We start from the raw sequence: 13848 nt of genomic DNA on the forward strand, positions 1-13848 counted from the left end.
AGATAAGATAAGATATTCCTTTATTGATCCCCTTGGGAGGTGAACCCGGGACGGCCGCGTGGGTGTGCGAGGCACTATGGCCTCAGATATTTTAATGTCTGCAGCGAACTGTGTGGTGGCTAGTGCCCTCTTTTTTGCCGTGGTATGCTGGGGGGGGGGGGGGGCAACACCAACACAGACAAAATAAACAAACTGATTAGGAAAGTGAGCTCAGGTGGGAGCTGACCTGGACAGTCTGGAGGTGGTGGTAGAGGGGAGGACGAGGAGGAAGCTGTACGCTACCCTTGAGAACCCCTGCCACACCCTCCATGATGAGCTGACCGCAATGCGGACCTTGTTTAGCCACAGACTTATCCCCCTCGACATACCACAAAGCGCTTCGGGCAGTCCTTTGTGCCGTTGGCAATCAGGCTCCACAACCAGGTAGGGCCAGGACAGGCTAACTGCCGTTGACTGGAGGATCTGATTTGTGGACTGTAATTAACAACCTGAATAGACTATTTTTTTTCTTTTTTTTTTACCACTTTTAGCTCTATTCTAGCTCTTTTTTAGCTCTTTCTTAGCCCTACGTATTATGTCCATCTTTGTTTTTAACACATACTAATTAATTGTATGTTATGTATTAACTGTTTTTAAATGGCTGTTGATGCTGTGATGGACACCTGAATCTCCCCTCTGGGATAAAGGTTTACAATCAATTTCAATCAATCAATAGTAGAATCAGCAATGCCAGTGCATGCCAGAACACAATACCAGTGCGTGCCAGAACACAATGCCAGTGCGTGCCAGAACACAATGCCAGTGCGTGCCAGATCACAATGCCAGTGCGTGCCAGATCACAATGCCATATCACAATGCCAGGTGATCTTGTTGGGTTTCAGCAGTGTTGATGAACAGAAAAAGATAGAAATTATATCCTAAAGACCAGCTTCAATGTTGTTGTAGTGAAGTTGTTTTCTTGTTCCCCTTGTAACTAAAAGCAAATGAAAGCAAATTAAACTTAATTGCACCCCATTACTTTTAACCCTTAGGAAATAAAGAGTTCAATACTTGCTACAATCCTTCACAAGGCTCACACTGCACTTGCACCTTGAGACGTTGGCTTCTACCAATGGCAGGTCAGATATAAATCATTTAAACTCAACATTGACTTATGTTACTGGGTGTGGTAAATAACTGAGCATGTTCATGTACATGTTTTTTCAAACACTGCGTGGCATGTGAAGGGCCCCACTTCCAGAGCCTGGAAATGTCTGGGCCAGCCACCCTTCTTACCTCGCCACAGCTGTCCACACAAGACTGAAACATAAAATGATACAGGGCAAAGCAGAGGGAAACCATAGGAAAATAAAGCGCAAACAGAACCCCCAGAATCCAAAGTGCCGGTTCCCTCCCTGCTTTAAAAGGTCTCTGAGGCAGAGACTGGGGGTATGCTGGCCAGCAAAAACATACCACCACCTAGGGCCATATTCAAGCTAAACCCCTAACCGGAAACCCCCTGCCCCAGCATCACAAGGACAGGTTCTCCACTACTTTTGAAGCACGTCTCAGAATTGACATGCAAATAGGCTTGCCTGTGTGGTGCAGTTTGTTGTTGTTTGTGTGTCTGTAGGCCTACTGTTTTTTTCTTTGTCAACGTCTTTATTTGTCACGGCACACATCATTGTATACTTGTATGCCGTGACAAATAAAACTCTTGACTTGACTTGACATCATACAAGTACAATGGCAGTGAGATCTTTCTTCTGCTATGAAACATTTCTTCTGCTAATATTGCTTTATGACTTGGCAAGTTCACTAGTTCTTTCTGTCATACTTTGAAATGTGAGCAATCTTTTCCCTCAAAGTATTGTTCTATATTGAGACAATAGGAATGCTGAGAGAAATGGAACAAGGGGAGATGTATTCCAAGGGATTAGATCCCAGGCCAGCGGGAGTCGACTACATCAGGTTCCAGCTGTGGGGGTTTATAACTCTAACCCACTGCCGTGGAGAAGCCTTCACTCTCTTGATGTTTGTTTATCGTCTCCCACCACAGTGCTGCTGTCTCTTATTTTCCCTCCCACGTTGCTCCTCACTCGCAAAAAGCCGCCCCAAGCGGTTCATCTCCAAGGGCCTGAATAAGACCAGCGAGTGTCGGGTTTCACCGAGGTGTAACGCACTTCAAGCTGCCAGGATTCCCCGCCGTCTCAAACCTCAAATATTTCTGCCGCTACAATGGGAACAGGTCTTTTGACAGGGTGTTATTAAGTCGCCGTAATTTGTCAGAGAGAGAAAAGGTAGTTACTTGCATTTGTCATTATTGTAGTGGCTATGTCGCTGTTTCACGTGATGTCAGGTTCTGAAGAAGGATGGACCACGTCTGAGAGACCGGTGCGTGTCTCAGGAGGAGAAGGGGTTAGAATCCAACCTTCAGGGTGTGGGGGCTTTTATAGCGCTGGTGTTCCACTGTCTCATCTCCAGGAAAACGGCTCTCGCTGAAAGGGGGGTTTCTGCCTCATCATATAATAACTGCGAAGAAGAAGCCCAACTTTTCAAGATGAATTGTGGGTGGAGGATGTTGACTTTGAATGCCAGGTATCGTGTGTCTTGAGCGAAAGGCTTCTTGTTGAGTTTGCAAACCCCATCATCTCTCCTTACCGCAGTCCTGAATGTATCACCATCTGGTCCACAGCTGAAAACTATTAGGCTCCGCTGGAACTTCCTCTTTAGTATTCCAGCCCTGTTTGTCAGGCAAGTAAGTACCTTTTTTTTTTCAGCTCTCGCTCATTGTTTAGCAGTTCTACACATACACCTTGTATACAGTATTTGCTTCTACAGGTGAAGGGAAGTTAAAAAAAAAATAATGTATTATGTTTGTCAGCTGTGAGGTTAGTGCATTTTGAAAGTGTGGGACTGTGACAGAGAGAGAGAGAGAGAGCGAGAGAGAGAGAGAGAGCTGGGCTTGTGGGAGTGGGGGGGGGGGGGGGGGGCTGGCAAGGCTGCGCTTTTACCATAGGCACCCCGGCCGTTTCAACCGGAGGAATGTTGGGGTTAAATTCATAAACAGATTGTTGTTGCGATGTCTACCGTGCTGCGCTTAGCAAGCAAGATTCCAGAGCCGGGGCCGAGAGCAAAGCGGGGAAAACAAAGGATCTTTGTTGCTTTTCTGTTCTGTGGCATTATGTTGGGACTGCGCTGCATGTTTTTTAGCATGTCAAAAGCTGGCTGCCTTTTTAGCACATATGGGTCAGATTAGTGACCGGCTGAGAGGCTTTTTTCAAACCGGTACATTAACTTCTGGGTTTTTCAAATAACCTATTTATTTATTTATTTGTCTATTTTTGCACGTTTTATATAGACTTCTTTTAGTTTTTGCCACACTTCTTTTTGATTGATTTCATTGGTGGATAACTCGTTGGATCTGAGAAGACTTCACAGGGTCAAAGTAGGTCAGTCTCGTCTCCACAAAGTTTGTTTCCCAACCTAAATTCCAACTGTTCTGAGTCACAGAAGATGTGTTGCGAAACTGCAGGCATGTTGTTTTGAGTAAATCGTCTAGCGTTTCATGGGAAATGATTAACATGTTTGTTAATGCTGAAAAATGACCAAATAAATACTTTTATATATTGTTGGTGTTTGATGATTTACAGTAACTGTGTTTTGATTCACAACTTGTGGATGTTTGATGATTTGACAGTATGTTGATTTTTGCTTTATCCTCTGACCTTAACACATTGGGCGCCGTGCATTGTACCCATCATTGGGTCTAGTCTGCCACCGCTGTAAGCCTATGGAGATGTTTACCTTCTTTGCAGGGCTATAACTTTTTAAATATTATAGCTATATTGACATTACTATGGCCCATTCAACATCGGGTATCTATCGTTCCGGATGTGGGAACGTTATATTTTTTCATTCATACATTGTTGTGTTAATACCGTCGAGAATATAAGTATGTTTTTAAGGTTTTCTGCTGTAATTCCAAAAACGCGAGTTATAGGCCCTGAAGCATATGATAGATTATCGATTGGCGTCTCTTTCCTATACACGCTATATTAAAAAAATTCAAATGTATATGATCGGTATACATTTTTTTTTGATCCACTTTTTCTCCCATTTTCTATATTTTTTCTCCCATCCCAATTTCGTAACATCCAATTCAACCCTCCCCTGTCACGAACGCTGTTTCTTGCCTCCCACAAGCTGGCTGCAATGTGGACTAAGTCATACATAGCACAAGTCCCCTCCGGTACTTGAGGTAACAGCAGTCGCATCTTTTCACCTGCGCAGCTCGATCTCTCAGTGGCAAGGAGTAACGCGTGGGAGGCTCACGCTGCCCCCGACACTTCCTGATTCTACTGCGCAGGCGCACCAACCGACCTGTAGGAGTCGCTGTCCACAACGCCCGATCCCCACCCATCAGTTTCCCACCCCCTAATACGGCCAATGTGTATTAGTACGGACGACCAGCTAAACTGAAAGCAAATGTGGAGCGCTGGATGATCGGTATACATTATGCTTCATCATGCGTGAAGGAAAGGGGGGGGGGTCGTTTATAATTCCTTGATCGTCAGTAACAGCTTTATTTAGTATGGGTTGATATGTTGAGCAGATGGTTTGCAGTGAAATTAATAAACAATCGGGCTGAAAATAACGTATTCCTCTTACCGTTCGCCGATGAGACTGGAGGAAAAATATTCCAATTATTTGACATCGATCTGCTAGATCCATTTCCCGTTTGTATGACGCACTAAACGCCGAAATCATATCGATTATTGCGTTTCGAAAGCAATCCGATGCACTTGAGTGTTTGTCTGGACCCACGTAACAAGATATTACTGCCGGAGGGATTTCCTCGATGCACCAGCGCCACTTCCGGTTTGGCGTGGAGTGTAATTCGCCCGATCATCCACCAGGCCGCGGTATTGAGGCGCTGCAATATCAGACAGGGTGCAGCTGCAGTCCCACAGGGAGGCTGGATGAATTATGAATGCCATGGCGAAAAAATGAAATATTGATCCCAACAACGAATTATCATGTTGTTGGTGTTCAACGCATGGGGGGCAATAGCAAATTACCACGTTGTTGGCGTCCAATGTGTTAACACATTGTGTGCTAGCCGGATATAACGATTTATCGCTTGGATGCCAGCACGTTAATCAATGGGAGGACGAGCACATTTGCGAGCGATTAAACTATATCTTAAATTATGTGTATAATACACCCGTCACTTATCAATGACTTGCTTGCAGTTAAGACAACATGTACGAAACAGATTGTTTTTTCATCAGTACATTTCCGTTTTATACCGTTTTGAATACGAGTATAGTTTTGGAGATTTCTAGAAAGAAAAAAATATTCCGGGATAATAGCCATTTACTGGAATACACAAAACACGTTGTCATTTTCCGGCTGATTTATGAATAGTTTTCAAATAAACGCTAGATTATCGAGAGTATTTGTGTTCTTATGCGCAATACAAAAGCGGGTTGAAAAATTATTTATTCGTGCCGCGCTCAGCGCCTAACGCCACACATACACACACACACACACACACACACACACACACACACGTTGTGAACACTGTGAAAAACAACTCTGATTAACCCAAAACTGGTAACATAGAGTCCTTACCTCACATCAGATGTTCTGCAAAAATATGAATCAAATTCCTGATCGCTATTCCAAATATTGATCGCGTTTATTGATCCAACGTTATAGTCCGAAACGCATAATCGAAAGCTGCGCCGAGCCTCCCCAGTGAATCTGGTAACAGACACTGCTTGCCAGAGATGGGGAAACCCTGGACCGGAGTTTTTCTCTGATGCACTTTTTCACTCAATCCAATCCAATGATGTGCATTACCATCCGGGAGACGATAGGGGGCGGTATTTGCCATTTTCGAGCTCAGAGCCATTCCCAATGATAACGTCAGGCTGGACGGATGAAAGATTAATGGATATCGCTAATAAAATAAATAACGATTAAATAACGATAAATCTCGTTGTTGGCAACCAATGTGTTAAGCACGGATGTGCCTTCAAACACCATTTTAATACGGTTGAGTTTGCATTTTTTTAGGTGTTAAGTGACGTTTTCTGTGTCCCCATTTATTCGGATTATCATTCCGGATAGTGTTTTATGCACTGTTCTAAGTTTCCTGAGCAGTGGCGCGTCATCAGATACTATCTGTGCAGTGAACATGCTGTATATGACATACGGAAATCTAGTCTCTCTGGAGCAATTCAAACACCCCAGAATTCTCTCTCTCTCTCTCTCTCTCTCTCTCTCTCTCTCTCTCTCTCTCTCTCTCTCTCTCTCTCTCTCTCTCTCTCTCTCTCGCTCTCTCTCTCTCTCTGTCTATCTCACTCACTCACTCACTCACTCACTCACTCACTCACTCACTCACTCACTCACTCACTCACTCACTCACTCACTCTCACACAAACATACACACAAAGCATACCTGACCTGGCGCTCCTATGCAGCTGGTAAACATAGGTGGCGAGTCGCGACTGAGAAGTTTGCAACTCTGTGCTAAAGCACCTGTCAATCAAAATGAATGGCATCATACTGAAGTGTCAAACCAGATGATATGTTACACTGCAATACTTTGGTGATAACATAAAAGCAGCCAGGTTTCATATACCGCTCAGGGATTCCCAAGTGGCTGCCAGTAAATATAGCATTTGAAATTGAGAGAGTAGCTCTAGGTTGCTGTTATTTCAAGATAACTTGACCCTATTAGTTTTATCCGAAGGTTATGCAGCAGTTGAGGTGGCGTTGTACCGTAATGGGATGTTTTATGCTTTAGATTAACTGTTATTCTCAGTTCAGCAGCCTTTTCTACAGTTAAAGAAACACGTCAACCTTTTGGAAAATTTGCTTATTTGCCATCTACCCTGGAGTTAGAAAAGCAGATACATACGCTGTTCTTCTCTGTGCATGCATTAGGCTTAGGGAACAGCCGCACCGTTAGCCTAGCTTAGCGTCATTCACTGGAAGTAGTTGTGCCAGTGTAGCCTAGTTCCCAACAGTCACAAAATACACTCCAAATACAACTCCAAAACTTTCCTGTAAACATGTTGTGACCTTATGTATTTACCATGTGGAGAAATAAAAAAAAAAATTACATTTTCGTTTTCTAAGCGGATATATACTCAGAACTACTTTTGCCGACCCACTGCTACCTGGGCGCAGTGATTTAATCACCTCAAAAGCCCAGTTTTTCAAAAAGCAACAGGGCTTGATTTAGGAAACATCGCCCTGCTTCTTTGACTCTGCTATGTCATGATTAGGGCTGTCAGTTTATCGCATTAATTAGATTAATTAATTACACAGCAAATTATCGCGTTATGAAAATTAACTCAAAATTAATTACAAAAAAAATAAAAATTATATAATATTTTTTTTTTATAATTTTTTTTGTATCTCATTCCATGAGAATGTAGAATACACGTTTACAGACTTTTTTTTAATATGGTCCATTTGCATGTTCTTGGTATCTGATTCTAGGGACATCTATGAATCTCAGGGAATGTATTCCCAGTGTCAGAAATACTGTGGGCTAGATCCACAAAGAATGGATTGCACGGTGCAAGTTGCACCCTTACTTACAATTCAATATGAATTGAAAATGGGGGACCCTGATGTAAACAAGACGAAAGTCTTTCTCTGGTCTGCATGCCCTTAACAATTGTGTGTATTGAGCCGTACTGTATTGTACCCATTCTGCAATCTGTTAATAACATTTTCATTCAATCAATCAATCTGCGCGGTGATTGATTGAATGAAAATCTTATTTTGAGTCAATTGTAATGAACCAAATGAGAATATCAATACATTTTTTTTTATCTTTGACTGTGAATAACACCATGCTCAAATTGACCAGACCTGAAAAATCTAAGCAAATTAATAGATGGAAGATGATTAAACAGAAGGTTTTGTAGATACAGTACTGAATTCTGCCATCTGGACACATGCAATTTGAAATATGATTATAGAATATAGAATAGCAGGCATAAAATGGTTATGCGATTAAAATGCAATTAATTAGATTAATTAATTACAAATCCTGTAATTAATTAGATTAATTTTTGTAATCGCCTGACAGCACTAGTCATGATACATACAGTTCTATGTCACAGTTTAAAATCTCGTGTAAGGAGCAGCACGGCCGTGGTTGGGGCTTTTAGAGTGTTATTAATATTTTGCAAGATAATTCCTTTCGAGGTGATGATGAATTTGGTGAAATAGGTGATATTTATCACGACTACCTTGTCGTCATTGCTAGAAGCACCTACATGACCTGCATATGCGCACTCACAAAACATCCCTGCTAAAATGCCCCTACTAAATATCCAGCTTTGATATCGGCAAGGCAATCCTTATGGCTATTTTGGTTATTGGAATCTCCAGGATTTATGGGAACATAAATCATCTGCATAACAATGCGTATGGATATTACATTTACTGATGATGTCACCAAGAATAAGCATATAAATGGAGAATAAAATGTACCCTTGTTGTACACCTTATTTAAAATATCATGGAGAAGAGTAATACGTATTGAGCCTTACACTGGAGTAAACCAGAGCTGTGTTTTAAGTTGTGATTAAAAGAAGGGGGGAAAAGTCGACAAAACCCTTCAAAGACATTGATGATCAAATAAATGTGGATTGTATCTATTCAAGGTGACCTACAGTTACAGCATTGCAAATTGAGGTCCCTCCTACCGCCGTTTCAACGCCCTCTGCCGCCCGTTAACGGCTCTCGTCAAATGGTTTTATTAGGGTGGGTGCGGTTTCTGTTTTGTGCCGCCACAGGAAAGATTAGCCTCTAGGATGGAACTGTGACCGTACTCAGATGCATTTGACACCTCCCTGCCCCCCTCTCCTTGATGAGGTGTTAATAGGTGGGTAGGTGGGGTGGGGGGCTGTACATTGATGGTGGGGGGGGGGGGGGGGGGGGGGGGTTGTCTCAACACTGTTTTTTTCAAGTCAGGTCAAGTCAGCTTTATTTGAACTCTGCAGAGGAAGGATGAACTTTGCAATGTACAAACGTCTTTCTCTGGTCTGCATCCCCTTAACAATTGTGTGTATTGACTGTAGTTTACCCATTCTGCAATGGTAATAAAATTCTCATTGTAAAAAAATAAGTTGTATCTATTCTATTCTACTATTTTATTGCACTGCACTATTTTACTCTGTCTATTTTATCTTACTATTTTTTAGATTGCTGGACAGTAGTCCAGATGTGACAAAACTAGTGATTGTATGACTTGCTTGGTACAGTAGCTGTGTCTGTTAAAAAATAGGCATTCCGTCTAATAATTGAAATACTTCTGCTCATTTTTGTTACAGTATTGTAGTGGCCATACTGGTTGTTTACATCAGGGTCCCCCATTTTCATACACGACATACAGATAGACAGTACTGCTACATCTATACATTTATGACATACCAGATTTGCAAATACAGTACTGTTTGTGATACATAGTAGTATAGACATAGCAGCATAGGTAGTACTGTAGTAGTAGATAGTAATACATACTGTACTGTATTCTAATTATATTCCTACTTCTGCAGTAGTTGCATTTATTTTACAACATATTCAAAATAGTTTTGGGAGCAGGACTAAGTGGATTATGACTTCTGGAATCTATTCAGTTCATGACAACAATACATGACAACAATAACAATACACTTTTGTATTTATTAATGTCCAGATGTGACAAAATGGCATCCAATGTAATAAAAAAAAGTCAATCAACGAACTCGATTCTTGTACCGGATCTCCTCCCTGGTAAACAAGAATACCCTGAAGACTCTGGCAGGAGCACTCATTCAAGGGTACTACGACTATGCTTGCACCTCATGGTACCAAAGCACCTCAAAGGCACTAAAAACCAAATTACAAACATCTCAAAACAAACTAGTCAGACTACTGCTTGACCTGACTCCTAGAACCCACCTCACCCCTGCACACTTTGCCAACCTAGGATGGCTTAGAGTAGACAACAGAGTACAGCAACTTGCAATGGGCCTGGTCTACAAGATACACTACACGACCAAGGTACCCATGTACATGTCAAAATACTTCCCAAAGGTCAGTGAATACCACGATCACAACACCAGAGGGAGCTCCACAAATCATGTAAAACCCAGATTCGGCTCAAACAAGGGACTAAACACGTTTCGCAATTATGCCACAACAATGTGGAACGCCCTACCCAAAGCTGTAAAGGAATGTAAATCACTACCCACCTTCAAAAACACTCTCAAAGAACACCTACGGGAGACTGCAATTCAAAACTGGCCCCTACAAATGTCCTAACCCAGTTGTACAATAAAGACCAAGCATGGCTTTGTCAGTATTCCAATGTACAGCCCCACCCAACCCCACCCCACCTACCCAACCTCCTCCAATGTACAGTTTCCATGGCAAATGTATGTCAGTATTCCAATGTACAGTGTCCCTAGTAAGAGATATGTACAGATATAGATATAGTATTAATATGTACAGTGATACAGGTATAAAGACACTATGGTAGTAAGTCATACTGACCAGCAGTGTAACTAGTAAGAGTAGGTAAGAAATATAGTATTAACATGTACAGTGATACAGGTATAAAGACACTATATGGTAGTAAGTCATACTGGCCAGCAGCGTAACTAGTAAGAGTAGGTAAGGGATGTACAGATATAGATATAGTATCTACAGATATGTAAATGTCATTAACAGATTGCAGAATGAGTACAATACAGTACAGCTCAATACACACAATTGTTAAGGGGATGCACAGACCAGAGAAAGACTTTAGTCTTGTTTACATCACGGTCACCCATTTTCAATTCATTGTGAAATATATTTTTGGGCATACACTTACAATATAAGCAGCTGGGAAACACATTATATGATGTATTCAGGGCCATTTCACGTTGATTAAACGTTACACATTACATCCTGCTAAATGAACGTTAACTAATATTACGCGGCCAGTGTTGAAAAGCCTTGAGGTCGCATTCAATTTTCGAGAGACCATAACGTTAACTTGACAGCAATGTGGATACAGCTTTATTTGAGCAGTTGCTACTGTAACGTTACCTTAGTTGACTACATAACTGTAGTAAACAAACTAACGTTAAACCTAATTTAATTTACCAGTAAATTCAGTACAGCGACAGCTGAAATCCACAGGACAGCCTGATCACAATAATCGACGGGCCAGTTACATTTCCCCCAACCAGAGCCTAACTAGAGCCACATTCTGCGAATCAGAGGCAGAGTAGGGCGGGTCTTCGGTGCCAGCACGTTGGCTTGTCTCGTAAAGAATAATACTGCACTGTATCTGAGTATCTAGATGATTATCCATAAAAAACGCACGTTAATCGAAAATACCACACCATTACTGTACCAATGACAGTCAAATAATCTACAGAAAAGCATTACATTGCAAAATAACCTCCGCATGTCCCAGTCCCCGCCCTGTTGCCTGTTTCACTGCAGGGTCGTCCTCCCCTTTTTAAAAGGGGCCCTGTGGCACAAAAACATCTCATCCAAAATCTTCATAAATGGATACATTTTCATAAATTTTACATTCCGTCAAACCTATATCCTGGTGGAGACAATTACAAAGCCTGTTACTATACAATTTCCGAACTAAAATATGCATTGGCAGTTTGGCACAGTTCCTTTGTTATCTGGAATGCTTTCATCATTCCCCTGGTCTCTCATGAAAAAAGAAAAAAGTTTATTGATTCATTATTAGCATGCTTTTTGTTATACAGTGGCACCTTGCAGCTGTTCAGTTAAAACAGCTGGTGGCACTTTCATTATCAGGCTCAAAGGTTTACGCTCAACTCAGCTGGACGTAACTCGGCATCTCCTCTCACCTACTCGAACTGTCCTCTCTTCTCTTCTCCCCTCCCCTAACTCTCCTATCCTCCAATGCTCATATACCCTCTACTCCTCCTCTCCAGTCCTCTGCTCTGTCTTCTTTTAACTGCCCTCTACTCCTCTTTTCTCCAGTCTCCTCTTATCTTCTAACTCTCCTCTGCCCACCCCTCTTCTCCAGTCCTCTTATCTCTATTCTCTTCTAACTACCCTCTACTCCTCTTCTCTGTCTTCTCCTCTGCCCGCCCCTCTTCTCCAGTCCTCTTCTCTCTCTTCTCTGTCTTCTCCTCTGCCCGCCCCTCTTCTACAGTCCTCTTCTCTCTCTCTTCTCTGTCTTCTCCTCTGCCCGCCCCTCTTCTCCAGTCCTCTTCTCTCTCTCTTATCTGTCTTCTCCTCTGCCCGCCCCTCTTCTCCAGTCCTCTTCTCTCTCTTCTCTGTCTTCTCCTCTGCCCGCCCCTCTTCTCCAGTCATCTTCTCTCTCTTCTCTGTCTTCTCCTCTGCCCGCCCCTCTTCTCCAGTCCTCTTCTCTCTCTTCTCTGTCTTCTCCTCTGCCCGCCCCTCTTCTCCAGTCCTCTTCTCTCTCTCTTCTCTGTCTTCTCCTCTGCCCGCCCCTCTTCTCCAGTCCTCTTCTCTCTCTCTTATCTGTCTTCTCCTCTGCCCGCCCCTCTTCTCCAGTCCTCTTCTCTCTCTTCTCTGTCTTCTCCTCTGCCCGCCCCTCTTCTCCAGTCATCTTCTCTCTCTTCTCTGTCTTCTCCTCTGCCTGCCCCTCTTCTACAGTCCTCTTCTCTCTCTCCTCTGTCTTCTCCTCTGCCCGCCCCTCTTCGCCAGTCCTCTTCTCTCTCTTATCTGTCTTCTCCTCTGCCTGCCCCTCTTCTCCAGTCCTCTTCTCTCTCTTATCTGTTTTCTCCTCTGCCCGCCCCTCTTCTCCAGTCCTCTTATATCTCTTATCTGTCTTCTCCTCTGCCCGACCCTCTTATCCATTCATCTTCTCTCTCTTCTCTTCTAACGCTGGGATCTTCTAACGCTTTTTTCCCGGCTCCTCAATCGTAGTAGATTTGTAAACATAGTACACAAAATGTATTCTATCTATACAAACTATAACTTAGGCGCAGAGAGGCGGCTCCATCACTGACTGAGAGCAGCTCACACACATACCACGGAATAACTGTAAACTGTCTCTCACATCATAATAACAAAGCCACATTGCAGATCCCCTGCAGCTCACCTGGAGAAGGCGTTAGGTGGGGGAGGGGTTAGGTGTGTTGCAATGTGGGTACAGTAATCCTGCATGCATCGTTAAGAGGAACAGCTCCATACCTTTGAAGCTATGCCGCTCTAAACAAGCAATTGTGGTATCATCTTGGTTAATAAAACATAGATTGAAAAGTATCTGCCCGATTTGGACAAGTGATGGCTTATGAACCTGTACCTACATATAACTCTCTTCTTCTTTCCTAACTCCCCTCACCCCTTCTCTAACTCCCCTCATCTTCTCTCCTCTAACTCGCCTCACATCTTCTCAGTGGTGCAGTCGTAATATGGGAACTGGTTACACGCCGCGCGCTCCCGCGCACGCGCATACATGTTCCCTCAGTTGCGCACAGAACAGATGATTATTATGCATAACAATGGGGATCAAGCAGCCCCCCACCTTCTCGTAGGTTCCTATTATTATGCAAAGTCTAGGTGACAAGTGCCGGCCGCCGGCCGGGTAGCTTTCTACAACGGCCGGGTACTTATCATTGCGCGCACTTCTGCCCTGAGTGACTACTAATAACACGCAGTGTAACCGCGTGTGTGCACAACTGCACCCCTGCATCTTCTCTCCTCTAACTACCCTCTTCTCTCCTAACTCTTCTCTCCTCTAACTCTCCTCACCTCTTCTCTCCCCCACCCAGCTATCATCTAACTCTTCTCTTATCTCCTCTAACTCTCCTCTTATCTCATCTAACTCTTCTCTTCTCTATATTC

At 43.0% G+C, this 13848-nt stretch overlaps 1 protein-coding gene across 5 annotated transcripts in view; it reads left to right on the forward strand.

Annotated features, from left to right (window-relative positions):
* gulp1a (GULP PTB domain containing engulfment adaptor 1a) overlaps nt 1-13848 on the forward strand; it is a 485247-nt gene that overhangs the window by 360400 nt on the left and 110999 nt on the right. Inside the window, exon 1 of one of the 5 annotated variants that reach the window (XM_084309769.1) lies at nt 2305-2737. The exons of 1 other annotated variant lie outside the window; for it this stretch is intronic. The gene's annotated coding sequence lies outside the window, so the exon portion shown is untranslated. Of the gene's footprint in view, nt 1-2304; nt 2738-3095; nt 3432-13848 lie in introns of those variants that run through there. 3 more of the 5 variants (XM_084309770.1, XM_084309771.1, XM_084309767.1) reach the window with 3 other exon arrangements.

Source organism: Notolepis coatsorum, assembly GCF_963971535.1.
Source record: "Notolepis coatsorum genome assembly, chromosome: 3".
Taxonomy (NCBI): domain Eukaryota; kingdom Metazoa; phylum Chordata; class Actinopteri; order Aulopiformes; family Paralepididae; genus Notolepis; species Notolepis coatsorum.